Source organism: Trachurus trachurus (assembly GCF_905171665.1).
Source record: "Trachurus trachurus genome assembly, chromosome: 4".
Classification (NCBI taxonomy): domain Eukaryota; kingdom Metazoa; phylum Chordata; class Actinopteri; order Carangiformes; family Carangidae; genus Trachurus; species Trachurus trachurus.
Genome location: NC_139898.1, coordinates 9031937 through 9056598, shown reverse-complemented (window position 1 = coordinate 9056598; position 24662 = coordinate 9031937). Strand labels below are relative to the sequence as shown.

The 24662-nt window shown below is 39.7% G+C and overlaps 1 protein-coding gene across 1 annotated transcript in view; it reads right to left on the bottom strand.

The window, feature by feature from the left end:
* Positions 1–24662, bottom strand: part of gabrg3 (gamma-aminobutyric acid type A receptor subunit gamma3) — a gene marked incomplete at its 3' end in the record, with an annotated part of 79574 nt that overhangs the window by 34978 nt on the left and 19934 nt on the right. The window lies entirely within an intron of this gene.

The following is a 24662-nucleotide window of genomic DNA, read 5'->3' as shown; positions in this document are numbered from 1 at the left end:
GTCTTAGTCTGCATTTGCCTCGAAAACAACTCTCGTTACGTTCCGTCTCATAGCGTAGTGAATGTGCAGGTCAACTTGTCCACGAGAGTGTTTTGAAGTTGTTGGATTGTGTATTTGATGAGTTTGATGAGAGAAACCAAGAAATCCCATTAGCCTCCGTAGTGTAGCTCTGAGCAGCTCGCGGCTCTGCTCCGCCGTTCTAAGAATAGCTTGCACCGACAATTAAAGGTAACAAACCTACTCCTAAGACTATAGGGATCATGGCAATGGGCCAATTTGCCAAAATGTTGAACTATCCCTTTATACACTTAACAAAATCTTATTTATTTACATTATTTACCTTATTTTTTGAATGGAAATCTCTTAATAATCCCTAAGTTAAGCACATAATACTTTGAGTTTCATTTCTTAATTAAAAAAAAAAAAGAACATTTCTCCTTCAGGGAGAAAGGAAAAAAAAGTATTTTACCCCTCTATTTTATTATCAGTGCTACACTTAGTATTGTTGACAGTGTAATTGTGTGGTTGTGTGGTGGACAGTGTGGTCCAGGCAGCTTCACTCATGGTGGAACACCCCTGGCTTCCCCAAACTCTCAAGGATCCAGTGCTCGGTGTAGAAGTGTCATTTAAAGCTTGATCTCTGACGCAGGGCAAGTGACAGGTGTGACCCTGCTGCCGTGAGCGTTCACATTAGCATAGCAAATAACTCCTCCATCATTTTACCTGTCTTTGGAGTGTTTGCGTCTCAGCCAATTAAATCCACAGCGAGGATTTTTCCACCTGACAGTCTCCTTTACAGCGTTCAGCTCACGTGCTGACAGATGGCACGCTGGAGAACACTTGTGCAGGGTCCCTGCTGAGGCAGATTCTCAAAAGCCCTACATTCATAAGCGCACAACACCTGGTGAGCAAAATGAATAGATCTACTGTTGAAGTCACTGAAAAAACAACAAGGAAGGCAGCTACAGAGTGAGATCTGACAGAAACACTCCAAAACCTTTTTTGATAACTCATTTGTACATCTCTATACTGTAAATCCTGCCCTAATCAGTGCCCGCTTATAACCACCAGATGGAATGGGACTACAAACACTTCGTACACACTCCTAACGAGTGAGTTAACTTCTCATTGTGTGTAAGCTGTCGAGTAACAATGTCAGCTCCTGCAGCGGAATGTATTTTGACCCGCGGTGCAGCCACCAAGACGAGAAACTAATTGGAGACAATCAACCCTGCTGGTTGGCCCTCAGCACACTGCTGCTCTCCTCCTCTGACCTGGTCCTCTCTCCCAAACAGGGAGCGTTCATATGCAGACAGCCCGCTGCTGCAGCCCATGCTTTAATTAACACAGATCAATAATGGCCACAGGAATCTCTAAGAGGTTTCATCAGGTCACTACCCAAAACTTTTCTGCTTCTAATAAGATCTTACATTGTCAGAGTTTCATTATGGGAAGAGAAAGAGGAAAAAACAGACAAAGGGAAGAAGAGAAAAATAAGATGCAATATTTCTGTGATCCCATTGGAAAGAGAAACGGGTTCATTGTTCATTACAACGTTTCAAAAAGAGAGTATCACCTGTAGTGAGAAAGTTTAATATAACAGCAATATCACAAAGTTCACCACAGGCTTCAGTCTGCAGAGATACACTACATTGTGACTGTGAATTGGGCTGATACGCAACTTGTTGCTTTAATATTTATTTTCGGCAGTAGCTGATGTTCTTAAGTAAAAATATGGAGGCTGGTGAAGAGAACAGGAGCAAATTCATCTTCTTCTTTCATGCACAGATTACATTTAGATTGACTTTTGTGTTACATGTACAGTCCTCACACTGTCTCTTTTTAGACCACTCAAACATTATGAGTGCAGCTCTACACAAGCTGGAAAAGCTGTTGAGAATCCCAACAGGATGCCTTCATATCTTCATTTGAATCAGTGGTGAGTTCAGTCATATCAACCCAGTGTGCCAGGTGGAACCATCATTTATATTCACCTTGGTCATCCAAGGTGAGGTGGAATATAAATGGTGGTGATTGCTTATTGTTTATTCTCTATTCAGCTATATTTGTCTCATATATTTTTAAAGGCTGAGCCAATATCAGTGGCACCTCATGAAATAACTGTGTGGGGTTAGAGTGTAGAGCAGCCCTCTCCAAGCAGGAAAATAATGTGTTTTTCATTCAGGAGACTTTTCAAGGTTGAATTTACTGTATGTTCAAAGTGCAGTCATGTTATTGTTTTTGCTTTCTATGTGTCTAATAGTTGGATTTTAATGATCCACATTGTTCAGTGGTATATAATATAATGGGGTATTTTTCATTTTTTTTTGTAGGTGTCTGTCATTTTTAAAATCCTTCTGCAGGACTTTCTCCAGAAAAGCCGCCGTGGTCTAGCTGGATTGATATTGTGTACAACCTTTGTAGACTTAATTCTGGCATACCTCAAAACTATTTAATTATGCACTACAGTATATAGTGGATACAGTTTACAGCTGAAAGTTTCAACAGCATTACAATGGCTGACTCATAGATGGGCGAGGGGAGTTCAAAGCTCATGTGTTTTCTCACCAAGCTGCAAACAGCAGGTTCCTACCTACAGTAGTAAAATAACATTACATCTGATCCAGTGAGAGTATCATTAGCTAACCATGTTATTCATCAGGTAAGATCGACTGCCCTTTCTTTCTTTCTTTCTTTCTTTCTTTCTTTCTTTCTTTCTTTCTTTCTTTCTTTCTTTCTTTCTTTCTTTCAAGTTACTTAGCTAGCTAACAGGAGCTGGAGGAAATATGCTCAAGTTGTCATTTAATCCGCCTCAGATGACGTGACGCACTTCTCTTTGCAGACTGGAGAGTGTGATAGGTGTAGCAGCGATAACTACAGGGGGCTTAGAGACGTTTCTTTTGTGTTCAAGTGTCACAGGTTCCACTGCTCGTGTCAGGCTTTGAAAATAAACCCTAAAGTGTAGGCTGTGAAAGACTAAACAGGTATTTCAGTTGTTAATTATGTCCCTTTGAAGATTTGCACCCTTGGCAATGAAGCTGCATTACATTATTTCTTCATTATACAATGCTAATTGTGTTGGAGGCTATAATTCTCCACCTGCCTACAGTGCCACTTAGCAGCAGTTAGGCTGCGACTAGTCATTCAGTAAATGGGGACAGCTCATTATGTTTGGGGAAATAGATGAACTAGAAATTAATTAGCAGTTGTGTGTGGGTTATTTATCAGTGCACCCATTGGTGAATCGTTGTGGCTGGTCATGTACTAAATACACCATACCGATACAATAAAAGTATGTTGAGTGTTGTGAAAATGGCCATTTTTAAAATAACAACACAGACCAGAGAATAACCGAGAATGAGCTCTCTCAGGGGACGCTATGATCTGCTCCACAGTGGTGAACGAGCACTCGGAGACATGTATAAAATCATCTGGTGAGCTGGGGGAGAGGGAAGCCATAACCTCTTGTGAGATTTATTTGTCATTAGGGTGGGCAGAGGATGATGAACAGGTCCACGGAGACATTAGCTAATCTCTCTCCAGGTTTTGCTCTGCAGTCTGGCCCTGTCTGATGAATGGATGTACATAAGCTGCTGGTGAAGAGCGAAGACAAACTGCAGACGCTCCTCTGTGTTTGACATTCTGATGGTGATATTTATGGAAAACAAGAGCATGTGACCACATTTTTGGCTTTGTTAGACCACATTGGCCTGTCAGTGTTATTCCAAAGAACCAAGTTAGAGCAAAAGGAATGAACAGAAATTAACAATGTGACCCACTGAAAGTATTCACCACATCTTTATCTTATCCAACCTCTATGTGAAGAGCATTACAGATGCAGAGTCACTGTCTGTGTCCAGGGAAACGCTCCCTTATCACAAAGGTCTGATATTTTTTTTGGGGGGGGGATATGTCACTATGCTGGCTCTAGGTAATACTGCCTTCAAGTCAAGCTCATATAAAATTACAATTCAAAATTTCTTGGACCTCTTGAGTCAATTTTTTTTTTAAATTTTAGACAGATAGTTTAAAATTGTCTCAATTCTTCTCTCTACCTTGTATAAGCTTAGCTAATAATAATAACAATAACACACTGTTTCTGATTATTATTATGAAATATACATGTCTTCTGACTTAGTCATAATATTGACTGCATAAGTCGTGTCTTTACATTACATTACATCTACATCAGCAGGTCTTCTGCGGATGCAAATTAGCGGCTCTGTTTTTTTTGTTGTTTTTTTACTATTGTTCATCAATATGCACTGTCCCTATCCAAATAAAGTATTATTATTATTACTATTATTATTATGGCAGAACAGAACTTCAGTTTTGTACACAAAACAATAATGATGTTACTTTTATTCTCCTAAAGTAAAACAGTTTTATCACTGTCTCAGACATAGGCCTTGTTTCCTGTCACATCTTTGTCTGCTCATTAATCACATAAGCAGGAACTCCCAGGTCCATGTGGGAGAGTGGCACCGTGCTCTACACACTCTGAGCTGCAGCACGGGGACTGATGGATTACAGACTAACTTCTCTGACTGTCCAGGTTCGTTACTACAGGAAATGCCACGGACTCTGAAATATTGAAAAAGCAGGACAGATCACCTCCCTCCGGCTAATCCTACCACAGACCATCATCTGTCATCTAGAGAGTAGGAAGACACCAAGAGCTAGTTAAATGAGTGTGTGGGAAAATAACTGCACTATGGCTACAACTAAGACAGGAGTTCAGTCTGCTGGGACTGTTATTCAAAGAGTTTATTCTGTATTTTTCATGTGAGTCTATTTACAAGTATAAATGGAGCACATGTGTCATACTATTTTTTTTTTATTATTATTATCTTATTATTGCAATGCTTAGTTACTTACTTACTAGTTAGTTACTCTTTGGTTATATTCCTGGGACCATGTGGAGATCTACCATTCTCCAAACATTTTATTATAAAAAACATGTTGTACAGTATCTGCACTGAGGGCTTTCTACATTGAGCCCAAATCTTTCACAGATTTCCATCCCCCTGCTCATTTCTGGCCTTCTTAGTATTATATAGTTTGAGTAATTTTTGACTTGTGCCAGGAATTCCCTCATAGTCAGTGCATCCTGTCTGTTTTCATCTACTGCTGAAAACATTGCAGCCATAATGACTGCAATATACTGTATTTTATTGAAAGTGGAAATGGCAAGAACATTCTGGAAATGTCAGGATTTATTATATAGCCATGAATAACAATAATCATTACAACCATTACTGTACCTCACTGCCATATCAGTTTCCCTTAACACTACAGTTTTCTTTGATTTGAGACACACTGCTGGATTTAAAATTAATCTCAATAGATGTACTGTATGTCAATCTGACCTGGAGCAGCCTCAATGTACAAAAAAACAAAACAAACTTTAAAACTATTTTTGGTTCACTTTAATCATTAGATTCCAGTCTGAAAAATGACATTTAATGTATTTTGTACTGCTGCCAAATGTCAAAATGGGTCAAATTTAACCTGAACAGTATGCAAGGGTTAAAAAAAACATTGAAACCTTCACCTTCATTTGACATTAAGATGGGACAAGAAGCATGTGGACAAAGAGAAGCACAAATGAGAAGGCAGGAATTTATCACCTTAATGTGGTAGTTTATGTTATTGGCTGCCAAGTTGGAATAATTTTGTTTCCAAACACATTCCTCTTTTTATTCCTAATATAAAGGTTAAGTATGGTTTAAGTTTCAAAATGATATGTTTGGAAGAGATTGATCAATAAAGGTTTGGGAAGATATACACTTTATCTATTAAGCATAGATCACATTATCACAATCATTTCATGAGAAGATGTAAAAGAAAATGTATATTTTATTCCAACTTTATGGGTAACCGTTTAGTTCCTGCAGTGAAACAGCAGAGTATGGGCCCTTAGAAGCTGAGTGATGTGTTCCTGTGGATAGGGCACAAAACATCTTTTAGTGAATATAAAAATAAATGCATAAATAAAAATCGATACGATCAATTTACCTATTTACTTACTTATTTAGAAAATGTTCATAATTTTATCTTGCCATCTGCCTCGTCCTTTGGAACATTTTCTAAATTAGCACATCTATGCATAATGCTAAATAAACCAAATTATCACTGTAACTATGGTAAAACAAAAGTTGAGCATGAATTGTTCCTCAGTCCTCACATGTCTCACCTGATGGTGAAAGACGGAGCTGTTTGTCTCCTACATGTTCCTTTGTGTTGTTTTTCCCTGACACGCAGCTCTGATTAATTAGAGCGAACTTAAACACACATCAATCAATCACTGTTTTCTGAGCTCATCCTGACAGATCCTGACAGCATCCTTTGTAAATAATGTAGTTAGTCAGTGAAGCTCTGAATAAAAGTTAAAACTAAAGGTTACGGTTCAAACAACGTGTTCCTTTTGTACTTCTTTGTACTTTTGTAATTTTTTGTTGTTCATTATTCTTCCACTTTGAAATTCTATTATATTACTTTCATAGTGTCAACTCTACACTGTGTCTTGACATTATGTACAATAGATAAAAACAACACAGATGGCAATTACAGAGGGATTCAGTCAAAGTCTGTTTGAGAGCTACACATTTAGTCATGGTACTACAGTTACTGAGATGATGTTATACTGTGGAGGATTTTCATTCAGTCAAACACCATTTTGATTCAGGAAGATGAGAGACATACATGCGGTTTCTCAACATCATTTTACATTCATGCCACATGGTGGATGTGCCCCTTGTTGCTTCAACATGGGTCATTACAAGCTTTAAAAAGTCACATTCATTAATGTTCAGTGGGACAAGGTCAAATGACTTAAGCGCACCATCTGCCATCAATGGGCCAGAATCCCAACAAATGACTTTCTAATTTACTTAACTGTAGTTTGCGGTCAGGCTTCTTTGGAATTATCCACACTAGTTAATTTAGTCCACTTTGGCAGGATAACCAGGGAGAAAACCAGATCTGAGATACACGACAGAATAATCATAGATGGGTGTGTGAATGAGTTACTAAGCCAGAGAAACGTTCACTATCTCAACACAATGTGAGACAATGTGGAAAACATTCAGCTGCAGCTTCTGATCTCAACTGGTGCTGCAGTTATCAAACGTCAACGGTGATAAAAAATCATATCTGTCACTGATTAACGTTAATTCAGTCAGAAACTTGATGTCAGGCCTAAATTAAGTTTGGCTTTTGTCTGTTTGCTCCCCGTTAACATTTGTTCACACTTGTCAGAGATTGTTTGTAAGGGAAGAAGCTTCACTCTGTAATAACACTGTACAACCACAGAGTGTACAGAGAGACTTCTTCTTTCTCATGGACCACATCACACTGACTATCTCCCAAATGAAGTTATATCAGTTGTATCGTGTCTTCTTTTTTAGGGCTGTATATCTTGGCAGATGCTGCTTCCAGGGAACTTCGATGATCGATGAGAAATACTGTTTTGACAGAGTACATTTTTAAGACACTACAAACTACATAGAAATGTGTTATGATATAGGTATTAGTATAACTCTTAAGGTATTAGTACATCCCTTGTGTCCACTTGATCTTTTTCATTGGAAAGCACAGGGTTAAATGTCCAGAAGATGGAGGGGAAAAAAACTAATTTGCATGATCTACTGTAAATGATTTATTCAGAAGTGAATGTAGAGGTTGTGACTGAGTATTGTTTTTTTCTTTGTTTGTTTAGCCAATAGAGGCCATTGCTGTGGAGGGATGGGAGTCTTTTCTGTTCATCCTGTGAGGAGGCTACCAATGGATTCATCAACATACTGTAAATGCTTGGGTGGTGCACTGGCCATATGTCACCAGATGTTGTTAGGAAATCTTTAACTTATTACAGTGAATTATCTTTGTTTGTGTCAGAAGAGACAGGAGAGGATTTAGAGCGTAGAGCGAGGTAAATAAAAGGCCACAGGGTGAGAGGAAGTCCAAAAGACATCAGGGCTCGCATTCACCAAGTACCACCCTGACTCACACTAGGTTTCTAAGTAAAATCTTTTTCCTCCTTTGTACTCTTCACAAAAGCTGCTGAGGCCAATCTTTGTGGAGGGAAAGTGAAAACTCCTAAAGAGAGTGACTTCGTTCCTACGGCGGATGTCTACTGTGATGGATGAACTTGTTTTCAGGTACCGCAGCATTTTCATTGTCTGTATTGTAAATTAATGTACAACGTCCTACAGTAATATTAAAAAACACAGAGAAATAAACAGATACAAATTAATTTGGATTAGATACTGTTTATAAAAAGTAATGCATTATCCAGAATGCATGTAATAAGGTTGGTGTGGAGAAGAATTTAAGAAGGAGCTATTTTATTTTTTTTACCTTAATTAAACAGCTCAAGAGAATAATTATGATGGTTAAATAACTTGCAAGTTGTTACAAGGGAGAATGGAGGCTCTCTGCCTTCCACGTAGTGTCTCTTTGCCGAAAAACCAAACTTGCAAGATCATTGCCTCTGACCTGGTGTCCCAGCTCTCATCTCTGTGGCACCTCGACACAAGCGCGCCCCGTAACTCGTAGTCTCTTATTTATGACAGATAAGACTACACAGATTTACACATTGTAATATGACATATATATCATAATATGCATTACAATGCATAACGTTATTCACTGCTCCATGGATTGCTTTCTTGCCGCTTTGTTGAAAACAAATGCACATGGCCAGGAGGAGGGTTTGCAGTACAGCAGCATGGTTTAAATTCTCCACAGTTGCTGATCATCTAAAAGACACCATGCAACTTGTCCTCAGATTAAAGGTGCAAAATTGTTTGGTGGACAGATCAACTTCCACATGGGACATCTCCAAGTTGTCCGCACTGCAAAGTTGCATTTTTGCCTTTATTAGATAGGACAGTGGAGTTGACAGTGGTTTGACAGGAAATGGGGGGAACAGAATCTAAGTACCGTAAATGAACATGGGAGTCAAACCGGCAATCTCCAGCACAAGGGCCAGAGACAATATGGAACGTGCTCTCTAACCACTCACCCACCACAGCAGCCCTGCAGCATCATTTAAAGTTTCCCAAACACTGTGACATCCAATGACGGCAGCCCTTTGTCTACTCAAATTTCTCCCAGACTGAGGTATTGCTATTAGCACTACAAGGGTTTGCCAATTGCATTTAGTCAAAAACAATAGTCCTAAAGTAAGAGTGTCACACACATTGTTTTCATCTCCTCGATCAGCCGGTTAGGAGCGATGCAGCCTTTAGCCTGCTTTATGAGAATGGGCCCAGATGTGTCATGAAGCATAAGGAGTTATTGGAGTCTAAGGATGGATTCAGGCCTGTGTTTTGTTTGCTTTGTTCCGATTCAGGAGCTAAAACAATACAACTATTGCTTTTTCATTTGTGTTCACATGGTAACAGTCCCAAGCCGTCCAAAGTTGTAAACAAATGCCATGTGCAAACCAACTGTTTTCTCATTTGTCAAAAAATCTTACCCGGAGGGAGGGGGATTAGGTGGTTACCTGAGAAAAACAAAAACCATGGAATAGATGTCTCAACAGGCCCAAAAAATTAAAACCAGACCCGGCCTGGACTACGGTTAAAGCACGGACCCGACATGATCCGACTCAAATATATTTTTCCGAACCAGCGTGTCCGGTCAGACTGGCCTGGCCAGGCCTGTTTACAACCATGAAACATCAGCAGCGTGTCACGTGTTGCAGAGATGGGGACTGGAGTTGCACACACAGAGACTTCAGACTTGACTTGGACTCGTGTTTTGCGACTCGTGAACAATCATTATTTTTCTTGGCTTGTGCTGATCACCAGCCCTTTCCTCCATCCTGAGAGGATGATCGACGATGTGTTTTTTTCCTTGCCGTTGTGAAGCTGTGCAGTGCCACATCCATTGAGCTCTGGCTCGGCTGATCATTGCTCAGATGGAGGTTAGATCTTCACATATTGAACTCTTTTGTACAAAGTGCAGCCAAACACCAGGCTGAACAGTAGAGCTACTCTGACAGCTTGGTCAGCTCAAGGTGAATTACAGGTGAATCAGATGGAGAGTGCAACGTCGTCCTTACAGGTAACACACATGCAGATGTCCGTGTAAGTTTGTTGTCTGACCTTCCTTCACAGGGACTGCTGCATACAGTAACTGGTACATATACTGTAGGCTACTACTGTAGGCTAAGTCCTCCCGTGTAATTGTTTTTGCTGTGAAATATGACTGAAGGCATGTGTGGAAGACTGCACGGCCCCATGAGTTGACAACATAAAAAAAATAAAAAAATAAAAATAGTTCTTCTTTCAGAAACATGTGGTTACAGATGGGTTTTGCTACACATAGAAATGTTAGCTATATCATCCAGATCGTATACAAGCCGGATAGCAGCAGATGATAGAGGGCTCATTACAACCACAAGAGACATTTGACCAAAGACTTGAGACTTGACCAAGTTTCACCCCTGTTGTGTCTGTTGCTGAGTTGATTACGTTCTGACTGCTAACAAATCGCTCCAGGGCTCAAATGGAAGCGAGCCGAGACCACCCCTTCTGGGCGATCTCGGCCCACTTGTTTTATCCAAGCCCAGTTGCTGTGTTCACATATGCCCAAACGAAAGGATTTTGGGGTTAAACACTCCCCGTTTTGGGACAACTGCTCCAAACAAGCCAGGTCTCAATACACCCTACGTCAGCCGTTCCCAACCTGACCTAGCTGCTGAAACGCCTTACACATGGAAAAAAAAAAGAAAAAGGCAGCAGTCATAACCTTTGTGGCTGATGTTGGTTCCTCTATTTCAGGCCAAAACAATAGAACTTGCTTGACTATGATAACATAAGACACAACACTGAAGGATAAAGATGCTAAAACACTAAATGAAAAAAAAAGGATCTGATGCTGAAGGTTGCAGAGCTCTCCACCACAGCTTTCTGTCACTCTGGTAACATTACTCTTACAACTGTTTCAGACTTTTTACATCAGGAGTTGAGAGTCCGGCCAACTCTCTGACATTTCTGAATAGAAATGATGAGAGGACAGAGATACACTCTGAATGTGTGTAGAGTAGTGAAACTGGAGCAGGCTGTCTGTTAGCTTAGTCTGAATGAACCTTTAATCTTCACTTATCATCATCCCGTTATATTTTATTTATGTAATGCATACACCAGTAATGCAAAGATGATAAATTGTGGTTTTACTGGGAGTTTTAGAGTCGCTCTGCTGTTACCAGGCAACGAGCGGTAACTCCAGGAAGTCACCAGCTGTGTCTTGTAAGTCAGAGGATGCACCATTCGACGGCTCAATGGAGGAGACTCCAATAACGCTCCTTTAAATGGGACATACCTCCCAACCCAACCTATCCCATGATTCATTGCGTGCTGGTGATGTTTAATACAGAGAATACAAATATACAAATAATAAAAAATAAAGCAAATGCTCTGTGGAACATAGGCTGCTGCTTCATTGTGGTTCAGCCTTCACCATTGTGCTGATGTCCTTCAAAGGATGTGGCCCTGAATTGAGGGCCACATCCTTACTCTGTCTCATCTAGAGACACTGTGTGTTTGTGTAGCACATAAAGTAAAATTTTCATAAATATAAGTTCAACCTCCACAACATTTAGTCATTTGTGCACATAATATAATAGCAATTTCTCATTCCTTTGAATAAACTGCAAATGCTTTTGGACGTGCATCAGTTGCTCTCATACAATTCTCTGCTGTTTTATAACATTATCATTTGCTTATGTCATGTCAGTCAAAATTAACTATACTTATGAATGCTAAATAGTGATCAGGACAAAACACAAGACAAAAGAAAGACAGTCTGTGGAGTTTAGACTGTATAGATAGATAGATAGATAGATAGATAGATAGATAGATAGATAGATAGATAGATAGATAGATAGATAGATAGATAGATAGATAGATAGATAGATAGATAGATAGATAGATAGATAGATAGATAGATAGATAGATAGATAGCGGCAGCTCTACCACTTCATCTGTGGATGGATGTGGCAAAATTGCAAAATGTAACACAGACATGACGACCGTGACAACAGCCGCCAGAGACAAAGAGTCATGGTCACAGGGTGACAACCATGTCTGAGGCTTTGCATCATGTCAGGACTGTGACTGTATAACTACACCGTGTAAGCATCAGCTGGACAGATTCTCACAATCACCTGCTGGTGTGTGTGCTGTTACACTTGAGTTCCTCAGGTGGATGAAAACCTGACCTCCAGCTCCACTGAGCTCTGGTTGCTTTGGTCTGGAAACCAATTTGTGCTTGTGCAGTTAGATATTTACAAAATAGCACAAAACTTGGTGCCGTCTACAAAGCTAGATGATACATCTATCTGGAAAGAAACAAGATGTAGAAATATCTTATATTTGATATAAAGCCAAACTACCACTTTGTATCATTTACCATGTAACAGGATATGAGTGCAGACAACAGAGGTCAAGTGAGGAAGGCAGACATTAAAGGGTAAAATCAGCCTAGTAAGAGGAGCTCATCAGAACCAAACACATGGGGTCTGATCATCTAATGTATGAAAATACAAAAAGCACTGGTGTTGTCAGATTATATCAAAGAGCTGCTCACATCTCTCCCCTCCACTCAAAGTTTCAATCTCAAAATGTAATTTATATTCATGGAGCTATGCTGATGAGCAATGTGCATCCACACCTTTGTTACTGTAGGTCGGTGTAAGTGACAAACATCTGGAAAGTAGAGACGTTTCCTCTTTGATTGAAGGCAGAAATCAAAGACGGAAAATGATGCAGTCATTCAGTCTCAGAAAAGTCTAAGTGAGTCAGACTCAGTACTGACCACATCATGTTGTGTTAATCAAAAATATTGTTTTTGATACAGAAGCACCCCACTGATTTAGTTTTATTCTTCTCTTTTACTTTTGAAGTCATTTCTGCCTCATTGACCTAATTAACTAAAAATTATTAATAATCGCTTCCTATGAAAATGTACTAATGGGACTATCCCTTACTAGTTATTACTATCAGGTGGATATTGTCCATCTACCGTCTGCTGTGGACCAGGTCCACCTTAATGAATGGATCCTGATGTAAAATATTCTGGTCATATTTAACTATTTTGGTCATATTTATGGTATTGAGGTCTATGATACAGTGCGGTGTAGAGCCACTGTGTCTATTGAGCAGATTTATGCATTGAAAAGTATATATAGTATTGTGACATTGCCTTTTGTGTCAACTATTTATTGAATTGTAAGACCTATAAACCTTTTATGTTCTTTATGTTTGTTTTATTCTGGACCCATGTGTAGGATCTTGTTTGGCCTTGGTGGATGTTTGTGCTAGGCTGAGTAACCTTCTAGCCTACTTGTGGATGTATTGAAAATATAACTGGTACATGTTTAGATAGAGACTCTCACCGTCATATCAACTATCATGGTGCCTTATACAGTTATCTAGTCAGTGTTTGCTACAAGACCTAATGTTCTCAATGTTACAATCGGGTTTATACATCTACTGTATATTACTGCCAGGGTTGGGAGGGTTACTTTAAAAATGTATTCCAGTACAATTACAAGTTACCTGTTAGAAAATGTAATTAGTAACATACTCTAAGTACCACAAAATTAAAGTAATGTAACAGATTACATTTAGTTACTTTTGGATTACTTTAAAGCAGTACTAAAGAACTTTAAGTTTTGGTTGAGTTTGGCGGCGCCAGTGGCCCAAAGCGGTAGTGTTTTGCCTGAAGGAAGACTCCATTTCCCATGAGCACTAGCGCGTAGCGCCGTAAACATCCTGATCTCCCGGTGCATGGAAATTAACAGAAGACGACGTCCAAACTAAGTTTCTGTTTCCAGCGGATCATTTCTCAGTAAACACACATACACAATCCGACAGAAAGGTGCCGCATTGCCTGCTCCCTCCTAGTCATGACTCGCAAAAGTGAAAGTGAACAAACAGGTTTGAGGTAAACAATGGTTTACACTTTGCACAGATAAGTCTTAAAGTGTGTATTGCAACACCTTCTCATCACAATCCACGCCATCTAACTTACAGGACACAGATCAGCTGTTATTAAAACCCAACTCATAAGTAACAGGATCGTGATATTGGACCACCGCTCACATTAGCTACACAACAAACCGTTAACAATTAATCCACACTCAAACCGAAGCAACAATAATGTCAACTGTACTCAACAAGCTAGTATTACAAGGTTTACAACAGATATGACAGACAACCTGGGCTGTGTGTGTGTGTGTGTGTGTGTGTGCACGCGTGTGTGTGTAAGAAAGAGAGGGAGGGAGAGTGAAAGTAGAAACCTGCTAGCTGTTAGCTACCGTAGCTCAGGCGTTGGTCTCCTCCCGTCAGGTAAAAGCTGCCGTTTATTCCTCATATGAAGCTCATGAAGAGCGTCTCCGGTACAGTTATCCATCACCGCAGTTGAATTAGCCGCTAAACTACTGGAAGCTAAAACCGAGGGGGGCGTGTTTACAATTCACGAAAGCAACGTGAATTTACGTGCCGCTCACACTAGTAGAGTTACGCAATGAGGCAGCGTAGCCTCAGCCACACACACACACCGTACGGGCAGAAGAGGCAGAGCAGCTCTGTGCCTCTCCTCTGAAATACAACGAGATGGCGAGTGGCTTCTACGGCCTGTGGTTGATTTTAAAAATGTGAAGTAATCAGCCAAGTAATCTCTGTTTTTATCAAATGTACCGGTAATCTGATTATGGTTTTTTTTTCTGAATTTGTAACGGACTACAGTTAGCCTACCCTTTTTTTGTATCCTGATTACGTAACGCCGTTACATGTAGTCCGTTACTCCCCAAGCCTGATTACTGCATAATGTGAGTTCATGACTGTGCCATCGATGTCAGTAGTTACAGTGAGGATATGAGAGGCTACAACTGAAACTGCCTCACAGAGGCTGGGCGGATCTCAGACAAGACAACAGACCATCACCAAGCAATTAGGCTACAGTATCTCCTCTGCAGCTTTACTAAGGAGCACGTCAGATCATATGAGGAGCTGAGTGGAGCCCCCCCCCCCCCCCCCCCCCCCCCCCCTCCCAAAAAAACAAAAAACAAAACCGACCAACCCAGTTCACTGAAGCAGTGGGGAGGTGTGAGGTGCCAAAGGCAAGAAAGCAAAAGAAGCAAAGGGGTCAGATGAAATGAGTGTCAGATTTATCAGACACCATGATGGAATTGTGAAACATGCAACATACTGTAGCAGTGCAGCGAGGCTGACTGGAGCCAGTCTGAAATACAACGTCTGTGCAAAACATCACACATCTACTGTAGAAGGAGCAGCTCCAGCATGAGAGATAAGCTGCAAGATTAATAAAGTTATACTGTGAACAAAAACTACTGATACTGATGGCTGCTGACCTGCACATCCATGGGTTAACTTTGTTACAGACCACACTGTCAAAACCACATTATAATAAGCTCAATGATGTCACCCACATTACAACCAAACTCAATAGAGACAGATGACTTCCAGCATCTCATTTATCACATCACTGCACCATTTATGCTCGTAGATCTTATTATAAAAGCAGCATTTCTACCAAGTTAATGATCAGGTATTAGTGCTAGTTTAATTATAAGTGACAGACACCACTTATCTGCCCATTGAACAGATTATCAAACCTAATGAATCTGCAGCTTTTCAGGCATTCTGAGCTCAATGTTGAACAAGTTATCAGTGCAAATTCACTCTTTGATCAATATCTCAGTAACTGTTGTGGCTTTAAAGTCAGCAGCCACTTAGGTGAAGACATATTGACAGGGACAAAGGTGACACTCACCTCCAATATCTGGCCGCAGCTTCTTATCATATTCTTTCAGTAAATTGTTGAGTATTTCCGTGGCGTCGGTTTCATGGGATCTGGGAGCCAGCATTTGGTTGACAGTGACATCCTCGTAGTCACCTTCGTACTCCAGTGCGAGAGAGCTTTGGAGGTAAAGTGAAAACAGCACAGTCACTGACACAGGGTTCAAACAAGCGGCGGATTCTGCAGACTGATGCGTGCATGTAAATAACAAGCATGTGCCACTGGTATGGATTAAAAAAACTTGGGGCCAAGCATAAAGTTTCTAGGCAAACACGACTACAGTGCAACACCTCCAAAACACCAACCTCCATTCATTCCATCCACAATGTGCACATGTGTTCAACTGAAAAGTGCGCCACTTACCAGGTACTGATGACTGACAGAAGTAAGACACAGGACAGAAATTTGGGTGGCATGTTTCTCGCGGGGTGACAACAAGTGGAGCGGTGTCAGAGCGGAGGACGGTGCGTATCGGTGTCTGGACACGATGGTCACAGCTGCTGGGAGGAGAGAGCGAGGGAGAAGCGCCTCATAGTTTGTAATCCAGCACAAATTTCACTCATTGTTCAATTCAGGCGTTTCCAGTATTTTCACCCAACCCTCCTCACGGTCGCTTTCGGACGAGGCAGCAGCTTCTCACTTGGAGAGGTTGCAGTTGGATCTTCGATTGCGGACACTGCTGGTACGTACGCAGGTGCGCACTCTCCCAGTGCATCCACTGAAAGCCTGTAATTCATCAAAAACTCCTCTATGGGTAAGTGTGCGTCACTCCACTTTATGCTGGACTACTTTAAAGCTCCTCTTGGAGCTCTTACCCCAGCAGGAAAACACTTTTTACCAAACAATTTCCCCATTTTTTCTCTCCCCGATGTGTGTGGTGCATCTTCCCAACATGCGCGAAATGATGATAAAACACTGTATAGCTCCAATTAACTGGGTTTAAAAGAAAGAAAGAAAGAAAGAAAGAAGTTTTTCTTTTTTCCCCCTGCTATACTATACGAGCATTCATATGCAGGGACAAAAGGTGATCTTTCTTTTTAAGTTGACCACTGATATAATTAAAGTCCTCTTCTAAGAGACAGCTGCAATCAGACATAATGGGTTTTTTTAATGTCCAATAAACAATTCATATCCGGGTCATTGCTACATTCCTTGAGGGTGAGTTACCTCTGACAGTAACTTCAGCAGGATCAAGGGTGACTATACTGTTTGGCTTGACCTTTGGCTTTTTCTTAAATTGTCGGCCAAACAAAATGTTTGGCTCATCATTATCAACGGGAACAAAAGGAAATACATGTAAATCCATGAGTGACATGATTGAATTGAGTAAACAGGTCCATCTACTGTAGGAAGATCCTCATATGTGCAAATACTGGAGGCATGATTGAAGTTCAGGAATGTACATTTCTGTGTCCAGTTGATTCTGTCTTTGATTCTTGACCTCACTTACCCTGAAGAAAGAAAGAAAGAAAGAAAGAAAGAAAGAAAGACTCTGGGAGAATATTTTAATATAAGTGTTATATGATAAGCTTTAAGTATAAAACAGATTTGATAAATGTGAATTATCTACATTACAGTTACATCATTTGCAAACCTTGGAAAGAAGTATTTTCCCCCCCTTCTTTTTAAAAATGTTATTACTCATATTTGTATTTCCGTTGCACCTGCAATGTGAGTACAGGTGATGTGGCTGCCTCATTATACTTATGTGAAAGCTTGAATAACAATGTGCTGCAAGAGCCTCCTCTCCAGCTGCCAAATGCGACTCATTGGCATGCAGCCTAACACATTATAAAGCCATCTCTGTAGCAGCGTGTGTAATTGTAATCGAGGGCCCTTGCTTTGTGTATAATCAATAGTTATAACACCACAGTCATTTAGTATCACATTTTAATAAAGATTGAGGGACTCGAGAGATACAGATTTATTAAAACAAACAAATCAAAATCTTAGCAGTACAAGCTGGGGTATGATGACTTTTGGCCTTTATAAACATTTCCCAAGATGCAACTGGGCAATATCTGTCATTGCACCTTGCTTGCCACCCAAATCCCCATTTCCTGTAAACCCTCACACCATGAGTTTGTCACAGACTTTTTTAAAGTTAAGATGACATCATCAGGGGTGCTAGGTCGTCGAGTGGTTAAGAGCACGTCCAATGTTGGCGTTGCCCAAAGCAGTGATCGCCAGATCGATTCCCTACTGTGCCGATCTGTACTGCATGGCAATCCCCTAGTCTCTCTTCCCACTTTCCTGTTTCCTGTGTCTCTCCACTGCCTTGTCAATTAATGGCAAAAATGCCCCAAAAATATCTTTTAAAACAAAACATTACACCATTAGATCACCTTGAGTTATTTGACAGATGTGTCCTCTTGACTAAATGTCACAATGTCCTCCAGAGCAAACCACACAGCTGACCACATGGTGTATCTGTCAGTGTTAGGAGATGGTTTCTCTCAGCAGTCGCTGTGAAGGAACAATCAGAGACTTCTCTCCACACAGTAATGCGACTGCCCCCTGACCTACTCTTGGCCAACATTTGAAATGAATGGACTGTGGCTGAGTGTGAGTGGAGCACTTGCGCAACAAGAATGAAAAACAACTATTTCTCCCTCTGTCGACACCTTGTGTTCACTCACTGCCAAGTGCAGGGGATTCTTGAAGGGTGGAAATTAACCGCTGAGATAAATAATCCTTTGAAGACTTAGATAACAGCACATCTCAACAATATAAGTTTCATCTTGTACTGATAGCACCAGACAATGTGTGTCTTTACGGCATCAAAGTGAGACTAATAGCAGTTTCTCCTGACACAAGCGCAGACCTGGAGAGAGGGGGCACGGCCACAGTGGCAGCAGCAGCAGCAAGACACTTTTCTGTCTGCACACAGCTACAGGCAGCAGCTCCGGTGTGGTGTTTAACAGACAGTGTGGTGAAGCGGACATTGATCCCGTCTGCAGTGCTGCTGCTGGAGCTGACTACTATCATTCTCTGCTGGTTAAAAAGAGAAATGCAGCCTGTAGAGAGTGGCCGGTGATGCTACAGTGTCATCAGGATGTTAACCACATAGTGAGGGAACAGAGCCACAGGGGCTGATACAAACATGGCTGTGTCATGTGTCATCCACATGAATTGGAGGGACCATACGTGCTCTAACAGATACAGAGTCATGTACTGCCTATTGTAAAAAACAAAAACAAAATAAAAATTATATTTTATAATATAAAAAACCCAATTAAAGTTGAATAAGAAAGGTGTTATTTCACCACAAATCATTAATCATATTCCAATACTTTAACTTTACATTATAAATATACTGTACATATCAGTTCTGATGATGCACTGGGCACAGTAAGCTGGAACTATAAAATATAAAAATGATTTTGTGGTTATTTTTAATTAACAGTATGTGTAATTTCATAATCGAATGATTGGATTTCATAGATAGACTTCACAATGTTGTGAAGCTCCACTATTATGCAGATGTTTTCATTCTATGTGTATGTGAGATTTATTATAAATGTGAAATACTGTACATTATTGGTCTTTTATGAAAACAGGAGGCTACCTTCTTTTCAAGCCGTATAACGTTTGTTGTCAAAGCACCATTTAAAATTTATAGACTTTATCAACTAAAATTTTTAACTTAGCCTACAGTATGCATATTTTCTTTTGACCTTTCAGTGCGTCAGGTTGTTCTTTATGGACTATGCATCAGTGCACTAAGATTACAAACCTGCACTCTACATGTTTCATGAATAATTTACAGTTTTACTTTTTTTAAAGTTATTGCCTATAAACATATACTACAACACTGTGCTTGCATGATCCAACCATCAACTTCAAATACACCTTTTTTCAGCAGTCCAACACGTGCACATTTTTCCCTCCATGTGAGGTTTTCAGTGTTTTGCACATTCAAAAACAGGAAGTGAAGATGACTTTGCTTTTGCTGAAGAAGATGAGACTGACTGATTTGTTTCAACTTCCTTTTCATTGTCTTGTTTTCTTGACCTCATGCTTCGTTAAATATTTTTGTATCTCTTACCAGTCTTATTACTTTGCTGCCAAGTTTTTGTTTTGATCCTTTGTCTGTCACTTTGCATCTTGTGCTTCCAATGTGCTGTTTAAGCTTTGAAAGGCTTTTGAAAGGCCTGCACACAACTGCAGGCTGGAAATCAAGGTCACTAATGTTTTCTTTTTTAAATTGAAATCCTCTTCAATCTTTTTCTGATTTTCTGAACAAATGACACGAGGATGTTCCAGGAAAATAAGAGGGTGTCTCAGTACAGTCAATGCAATTATACAATCCTTGTATGTTGAAGTAGTGCAGTATTTTGCAAACGGCTAATGAAAAGAAAAGGTCAGCTTAATACAAAAACAACTTTAGAGTGGTACAGTCCCTGTGCCACTGCAGAGGAAGGGAAGACTCACACTTGAATCTGTTTCTGGAAGTGCTTGTTCAGCAACCCAGAAATCAAATTACATCAGTGAGCTATACAGCACATGCATGGGCTACAGACATTTTGTTCGCTGATAAAGCAGCTGCAGTATATGTGTGTGTGAACATAAGGTACAGTGAGCGTCCTTACATCCCCCCTGACTAAGCAGTTTCAAAGACATTTCATAGATAGTCCCATAATGAATAGAGCCTTATATTAGATTTTCCTATCCCACAAGTTTTTTATTTTATTTTTTGATTCTGGAAACTTTCCCAGCTGAACCTGAGCCACAGACATCACACACCTCTTGTGATACCTCTTCTCTCTGTGGTGCATTTGCTCCACCACAACCATCTCTCTCCTCTGAAAACATTAGAAGTCCTTACTGTAGGAGCAGCCTTTTGGGGAAACACTTTGCTGAGGGTTACGTAATAAAGCTGATATTATTCTCATGAAGCTTTGTGTAGCCCAATTTAAGTCAGGAAGACTATCGATTCTGCTTTCATTCACAATTCTCTGCTTTTCTCCCTCCTGTTGTAATCAGCTGATGTCAGGTTTTCAGCGGCCAATCAGATCTCACCCCAGTCTTAACCAGCCAATCACACTGTCCCTGTCATACAATAAATCTGTTCTCCTCTCTCCTCTCCTATTCTCTGCTGTCATTTCAGTGCCTTTGCTGTAACTCCCCTACATGTCACCTCCAGTGGTGTTGTCCAGTCAGACCCAGCTCACCATCACATCCAGATCTATTATTAATTAAAATCAATCTATCTATGAGTATAACACATACAGCTTGTTGTGTTTTGTTACATTTGTACAGAGCAAGGCAGCAGTTTCCCTCTGTTTCCAGTCTGCTTCTTAGGATAGGCTATCTGACACGAGAGTGCCTTCTGATAATCCTTGGCAGAAAAGCTTACAAGGATATTTCCCTTAGAAGCTATTCTTTCATGGCACTGATAACATGTCCAAGTTTTTTTCTTTACCATTTAAATGATTAAAAGAGTCCCCTAATACCATGGAAAAGTCATCCTGTCTGCAAAATAGATGATGGATCAGAATAAGTTAAGCTTCCACTGTCAACACATTACTGCAACACAATAATGATATTGTGCTTTTTGGACTCATTTCCAAGAACTTTATTAGAAGTCAATTACTCAAAATGATTTTGTAATAAAAAAAATCTACACATACATGTACAGTGGTGGATTCGAAAACAAACATTAAAAAACAATATATATATATATGTATGCTTCTAGTCTTTTTTAACCCATTACAGCAACATGTCTCAAAAAATAACAGTGGACACTTTTTTCTTGGCTGGATCAGTGTGTTGTGTACAGTGTATAAAGGTCAACAAAAGGGAGGAGGGGGGCACTCCTGGTGTGGTGCAGGACCAGAGGAGATGGTCCTCTGCACCAGCACATACTGCAGCCCATCTTTACTTCTCAAGCTATATACTATGATTGATGTCATTTGGTGCCATCAGTGACAGCTTAATTTGGTGTAGAGTATAGGCATGCTGAATGGAAAAAGCAACTTAAATGGAGCTAAATCCTTGACAAACAGATGTGAGCCAGATGTTACCGCTACAGAGACTCCCAAGATGGATTTAACAGTCCACCAACTGTACAGGCAGTATGATCTGGATGTGCATGTGTATAATCAAAGGAGAAACAGCACGTGCAGACCGTTGTTCCATCAAGCAAGATTAAGCCAGTGGTTTTATCACATCGCCTGCGTAAATGTATCTAAGTATGAATTCATGCACTATACATATCCACTGAATCCCATTCTGGCTCTCCTTGTATATCTATGATGAAACATGAAAATCCCCGATCGGTGTCAATTGTGACCTGAAGTTTATACCCTGCAAGTTCATGTCATTCAGGTCATGCTACAACTGACATGATGAGGGCTTTTCATGTTTCAGCATCACTGAGCTTTTTGATCATCAACAGTCGACAGATGGAGTCAGTGAAGCTTTATTTGGAATCAGGTATGCATAACAATTAAGAAAGAAAAAAAAGGTGTAGTCGCCCAGACCCTTACATTGGTCAGTTGCAGGCCTATTACATAGAAAGACTAAATTAAATAGGATAAAATGCATAAATAATTAAATGTAGTCAGAGAGCACTGTGCTTCCAAAGAGAGGAGGGCGGAGCTAAAATGAACCAGAGTATAAGCAATATTTAGAAAAAGACTATTGCCCAAAGGATAATATCTGGATAAAAAGACATCAACAAAATTAAGGTCAAATGATTCAACCATATTACCATAAACATTATTCATATGAGCATAATTTATTGCTTCAGATATTTGCATTTAAAGAACAGCCTGTACCTAAAATTCACTTAAATGTAGTAATAATGCAATACAACTGGTGTGCTCCATAAACATAATAAATAATGGCAGGCCACACAGAAGGCATGAAGTCACATGAGTAGATCACGCTCATATTTAAACTGTTCAGAGAGACAAGAGACAAGTGTAATTCTGGGTGATCTACCAAGCCTGCAGATGTAACTCTGCTCACCTGGACGTAAAGCATGCAGCCTTTTGCAGTGGAAATCATGCAAAAAGCTTGACTTTGTGTGGTCTTATGGTGACCTTCAAAGTATTTTAAAGTGGGATCCATTAAAGAAATGCTCTCCATTCTCATGTTTGTACATGTATGAAGCAAGTAGGAAGCTATAGTCCAACAACAGTTAGCTTCTTATGTAGTTAACAGGAGAAAACAGCTGGCTCTCTTAAAACACCTAACAACATGATTACGACTCAATCATCAAAAGCTAACCTGTAAAAAATAACCCCAATTCACACAAAATGGATGTTATGATTATAGGATGCATCATTTTCTTAGTTTAATCCAAGATCAAATGATTTTGTAACTTCTCTACACCTTTGTTTTGAGTCTTGCACAGTTCGTTAGAGTAATGAAACACAGTTCAGTTTGGTAGAGGGCTAGTCAGGTCAGCTGTTTTCTCGTCCGTAGTCAAAGCTAAGCTAACTGTTGTCTTGCTATAGCCTCTTATTTATTGTTGCCACACAATAGTGTTAGCGATCTTTGAAAGACAAGCAAATAAGCATATTTCCCAAACAGTAGCAGCATTCCTTTAATTGATGACTACTCGTCTTTAGGCTTAGCTAAGCTAATTAATAGCTTCATACATACTAAACAGACATGTGAGTGGTATCAATCTTCTTCATTGGCATAATAAGCATTTTTCTCATAATGTCAAACTATTATTTTAAGGTAGGACTCCACTATTTAATAACAAATTCATATCAATACCTGATCTGACACTTTTGCCTGAAAATCTAGAAATAGCAAATGTGACAAGATTTAAAATGATGATGCCCAAAATGCTCAACGGCCTTGTGACTCTGTCTCTGATACGCCTGATAACCCAATAATATCAAGTCAGTTTCTTAACTAAGTTAAATATGATAAAAAGTGATCCTGATCAAAAACATCCACATATTTATCAAGTTATCATCAAAGCTCATGGAAACAACAAACATATCTTAAAAAAGAAAATGTTTTAAAAAAGCATTATATATTGAAAAATGCCAAAGCTCAAGCTATTCTGCTCTTTTTTTTTTTTCAATATCCAGTCAATGAAGCACTAGACTAGAGTAACACTGTGTTGCTGCATAACATAGAAGCTAACCTTACTGGCTTAGTGGTGCTTTTCTAAAAGCAGGGCATATATACATGTTTTTTCAACTATGGCCATACATACATACATACAGGATTCCTTAACATGGTGAACAGAAGCTGCCGCTGTTACTTTCACTTGAAATCTGTCCCTGTTTAATCTCTTCACAAACAGAAAAAAACAGCATTAATGGGAAACTGGCTGTTCTGAATCCAGAAAAATAGCAAACAGTGAACAACAAGAGTTGACAATTGAATGAAAGTTTTCACACTGGCCTCTGAAAAAGTAATTGCATGAGATATCAGTGCATTCATAATGAGTTATCACACTCTGAAGGCAACGCATTAAGCATGGCTATTCATCTGCTTTTAACAAGGAAGCAAAGTTCCATGTGCCAGGGCCCAGCTTCACATACCTGGACTTCCAGCCCATTTTGTACAAAGTAATACAAAGATAAAAGCCGGTTTTTGAGTAGTAACACAGTAAAAATGTTGTTTTTGCATAGCATTTGGCCTTGTTTTACCATCACCTACTGTGGACTCGAGGAAAAAATGTGAATGCCAAATGCTAACATTTCAAAATTTCAAAAAAGAAATGAATAAGTGGCTAAGTTCTGGTGAAGTTCTGGTTAAAGGACTAGTTGAAGTTTAGGTTAAATTGTAACCTAAAGTTGTTAATCCTACATGTACAAACTCAAGGCAAACATGGCAACATTTTCCTGAAGCGA